The sequence below is a fragment of the Eulemur rufifrons genome, chromosome 8 (genome assembly GCF_041146395.1).
Source record: "Eulemur rufifrons isolate Redbay chromosome 8, OSU_ERuf_1, whole genome shotgun sequence".
Classification (NCBI taxonomy): domain Eukaryota; kingdom Metazoa; phylum Chordata; class Mammalia; order Primates; family Lemuridae; genus Eulemur; species Eulemur rufifrons.
Genome location: NC_090990.1, coordinates 94023106 through 94028421, shown reverse-complemented (window position 1 = coordinate 94028421; position 5316 = coordinate 94023106).

Genomic DNA, 5316 nt, shown 5'->3' with positions numbered 1-5316 from the left:
GGAGAGCCCTCTCGTATCTCAGGCTGCCCTGTTAGCCTGAAATCCAGCTCCAAGTCAAGGGATGGCTCTGAAGTGGGGTCAGCTGTGCCTCCTGTGGAAATACCTCTTCCTCCAGCCAGTGATGAGAACAAGATGAGGTTGGTCTGTGGGACTCAGCCAGTTTCACCAGTTTCAGGAAATGAGAAGAGCTGGGTGATGAAATGACCACGAAATGGCCCAAGTGTGACTTGTAGAAGTGGGTGAAAGCACATTTAAGTACATAGTGGAATCGATGATGTTCACAACTAAGGCTGTAATGCTGAAGTCAAGCTCCCTGGAAATGTGTTGCAGCCTTGTATATTGCTGTACATCACCAGTTTTCACCTTCTCTGGCTACTGGGATCCTTTCCAGAAAATATACCACTGCTTTTACTGTAATGAGTACCAATTTTCTGCTAAAGCTGCTTATGATTGGGCTACACTTAGCTCAGAATGGGTACTCAAAAAATGTTTGGAGGCTGAAAGAATTGATAAGTCTAGACACAATGAGAAAATTGAAAGGGTGGGATTTCCATGGATCAAATGATATAAAAAATGGAAGACATCAACGGGAAGAGAAAGCAATTGACACTAATGGGGGAGGGGACAGCCCGTTGTGTAGCTAAGACTCCCAGCCACTAGTGAACGAAGGCCATTTTTAACACCTTTGAGCATTGTGCCTTTTGGGGAACCCACTGGAAGAACAAAACTAAAACTATTTAAAAATAAAAAATTCTACCTATAACGAGAGGGGGGAAACATGCATGGAGGTGAGACTTCTCTAAGTAAGACTTGCTATATAATTTTAAATGTAGAATCATGTAATTATTTTATATATTAAAAATAAATAAATAAATAGCTACCTCTACAAGGAGTAAACCCACTAAAATAATATGCCTAACTATAAATCACTTTGGTGATATAGTCATACAGAAAGTTATTTCAACTGACTTTAGAATATAGGATTTGAGTGAACAGTCTTAATTGAATACCTTCCACATTAAATAGACCAGTAAATACATTTAGTAATAATTTGGAATAACCAAGTTGAATATATTTAACAAATATGATGAGATAAATAAAATTCATACTGATATTGACATATTGAGAACCAAGTAAGGTGAACAACTGCTCAAATTTGCTCATGAATAAGTGGTTTCCCAGTACCGAGAACTTTCAGAGCTAAAACCAAAAGAGTCCTGGGAAAATCCTAGAACAAAGATTTTTCAGCATAAGAGAAGAGATACATATATAAAAGCAAAAATATTAAATAAAATTATTTGATGTTAAATTTGAATTGTAAATATTAGTATCAACTCACAACTTATTTTTCTTTTCAACAAAAGACCCAGAACAGGAGTCAGCAAACTTTTTCTTAGGCTTTGCAGGCCATATGTCTCTGTTGCAAAACTATTCAACTCTGCAATTATAGTATAAAAGCAGCTATATAGGCTGCAGTTTGCCAACCCCTGGCCTAAATCAGTAAAAACTCAGTAGCAAAGAGCACACCTTGGGACAAAGCTATGGTCTCTAAATACCATCTCCTATAAAAGAAGCCAGAACTTCTTAGAGGAATGGCTGAATTCATGCATGGGACACATAGTTGTGTCAGGATGCAAGAAAGATAGCAAAGACTAATTGAGTCATGTCAAAGGACATAGACCCATTATGGAAAAATTTATATATCAGGAGAATAATGACTGTAGTTTATTGAAATACATTGAATATATGTTGTGCAATAATAGATTAACCTTACCCAAAGATAGATTTAGCCCTTTGCTCCAGCTCCTTGGAGATAACCTGGAAGCCCTTGGAATATTCTGCCTGATAATAATGTCTTTGTTTGCCTGGGACTCTTGGGCTATGCCAGATAGTCTATGCTAACAATGTGATTTATGATGGGAGCTTTGGGCCATTTAATATCAGTTCCATCTCTGGAGGGGCTGGAAAATAAGGTTAGCCAAGTGGGTGGTCAGCCATATCTATGTGATGATTACCCAATAAAATCTCTGCATATCAAGGCTCAGGTGATCTTCCGTGGTTGGCAATACTCCATGCATATTGTCACACATTGCTACTAGGAGAAATAAGCACTGTCTGCACACCTCTTCTGGGAGAGGAGAACTGAAAGCTTTGTGCCAGCTCTCTCCTGCACTCTGCCCCATGTGCTTTTTCCTGTTGCTGATTTTAATCCACATCCTCTTATTGTAATAAATCATAACTGTGAACATAACAGCTTTGCCGAGTTCTATGAGTCCTTCTAGCTAATTGTTGAGCCTGATGGTGGTCTTGGAAAGCTCTGAACTGCATATATAAAACCTAAATGTTTCTCATTGTACTCAAAAAGAGAGCCCTCTATCCAAATGAAAACAACCCGTTTGTCACCACAGTAGATAACTGAAAATAGGCAATTAAAAAAGAATTAAGAATTTGTTTTGCCTTACTTGTGTGAACGGTACTTCATGGTAACCACATAACCTTAGTTGATTAATGAAGATTTTTTTTTCTACAGAAGAATTCCTGATAATAAATATAAAAGGAATAATAAAATATGAAAATCATGATTGTAATTCATATTGAAATAAATGACTCAGGAAGACTGTCAATTGTTGAAAACTTTAAGCAAGCATTTTATAATGACCTTCACAAGAGAAGGATCAAGCTGTCACCACCTGATCAGTCTTAGCATCTGTAAGAGTGGGACAATCAGACATTTAACACCTACTAATTTGATGCAACAGGAAAGATACAGCATCACTATGAAGTGTACTTTCCCAAAAAGTTGAACTGAAACTAATCAAGCCCTTCTAACTAACTTTTAGGTTATGGGAACAGAGCAACAGGTTAGAAGACATCATGAAGAAGCAGACAGACAAATCCAGTGGGTGGAACATTCAGTAGAACAACTAACCTGATTTCTTCATAGGTCATAAAAACTGAGTCAGATAGTTGCTTGAGAACTGCTCTAGGTTAAAAGATATTTATGAGGCGTAAAACATGAAAATCTTGTTTGGATCCTGATTCAACAAAACCAAATATAAAAACTTCCCTGCCAGTAGGGAAATTTAAGTATTGATTAGATATTAGAAAATACCAAAGAATTATTGTTGACATTTTTAAGTGTACTAATGGCATTGTGCTTATATGAGTAAATATCCGTAGCTTTTAGAGACACGTATTGAAGTGTTATGTCTGAATCTGGGTGATCGTGTATGGGGTTCGTTATATTAATGTCTTTATTTTTGTGTGTATTGGAAAATTTTCATAATAAAAAATCCTTCTATTCCCATGTTATTCTCATCCCGCATCACCTTTGAGAATAGCTGCATAGTAGAAAGCAACATCTTCAGTTTATCACCTGAGTCCTCTTTCTGTCATCCATAGAAATAAAAGCCAAGGGTAGGCCCCAACCCCAGATGGATTAAACAGAGAACCTTACCCAGGAATTTGGAGAAAATAAGGAAAGAAAGAGGCAAGAGGGGGAGTTAGGAAATCAGAATGGAAATGAGTTCTCTAGGAATGGCTGTATAACACGTCATTTTTTTGCACTATATACTGATGGCCATATACCAACAAGCAGTCAGAAGAAAAGAACTGGTCCCCAAAATGAAGAATAAAGTAGACACATGGAGAGAAGCAGAATCAAAAGACAGTCCTACTTGGGTTTCCCATGGGGTTTCATTCCCTGAATCCAGTGATTTCTGAGGTCTGGCTATATCCTTGCCATTGAGTTCTGTGTGATTTTAATACATTTCCCATAAGCTAATTGGCATTTGTTTTGTTATTTTCTACTAAAGATATTAAATAAATCTAGCCTTACAGATAAAATTCTGTTATCAAGACCAAGGGAGCATGAAGCCAAAGGGAAGGGGTTTTATGATTCTATGGTAGAAAGGCTTTCTTATCTATCATCTCTCTCTCTCTCCCCACTGCATTCTTTTTTTCTCTTCTTCCTTCTGCTTTTTCTTTATTTCTGTTTTGTTTTCTTCTTGAGGGCCAAATATGAGTCACATGTTTACATGAGGGAGAAGTCATGTAGAAACTTGACAGTGTGGTGTCAACACCAGGAAGTCCAAGGTCATCACTGACCACAGCAGCATGGTGAGTGCTTGTGTTGTGCTTGTTAAAAGATACCAGATTGGGGCAGAAAGTATGGCGCTTTCCATTTAATTTTACTGTCTTATCTTAGGAGATGCACTTTGTCTATCTCCTCAAGGAGCTAACCCATTGCACCAGCATCATTCATTGAACACACTCAATGGTGGGACCCTAATATTTCTGGACTCTCCATGACTCTCAAAGGGCAGAACTGATTATGCGAGAAGCAGTGTGGTGCAGTGGCTCAGCATGAGCTGCTTGGATTTGAATTCTGGTTCTACCACTTAGTAACTAATGCCAGTGGTTTAACTTTTTGTGCCTCTGTCTGCTAGAAAATGGAGATGACAATTATATTACTATATAGGGCTGTTGACAGGATTACATGAAGTTATATACATAATGCACTTGGCGTATAGTTAGGACTTGGTTTGCTATGATTGTTCATATATGAGAGATTACAGATAAAATGATCCCTTCTTTTGTCTGGATGGTGATGTGTCTGCATGGGATGCCTGGGCTTTTGGCCATCATCCTGGGACCACAAGAGTGTCAGCCCGAGGGCCAAACTGCCTGCTGAGAAGGGCAAGCTAGAGACAGGGAAAGAATCCGGGTTCTTAACAGTGGCATGAAGCTGCTTTACCAATTGATCTAGAAGACTATTTCTCTTCTAGACTTCCAGTTGGATGGGAGAATAAATTTCCTCACTGTTTAAGCTACTTGAGTTGGGGCTTATTTTGCACCAAAAAAGATCCTAAAGGATATACTGAAATATGGCATTGAATTTTTTTATTAGTTCAAATATTATCTTCATTTTTTAAATGTAATTACTTATCTACTAATATTGTGTGGATGTTTTCACAACAATGTTGAACTTTCAGTACTTCTTGATCTCCCCACAGATTGAACTACCAGCTTTCCAAAAGCCTCTCTACCACAGATTTACTATCTCTCATTTTTCCTCTCATCTTTCTTCAAATAAATTTTTAAAAGCCATGCTATAACTGTATTAGTTATTGAAAATAATATCTTGGTGTTAAATTTATATGAACATACTTGTGACATGCAGGTAAACTTCTGAGCTATTTAAGAGGTGAATTTGAATAATACATCCATCTAATAGCTTTAACGATTTAATATGTTGAAAAATAGTTTTCACATGTATCATATTATTTAAAAATGAAATACTGAGAAGTAAGCAAA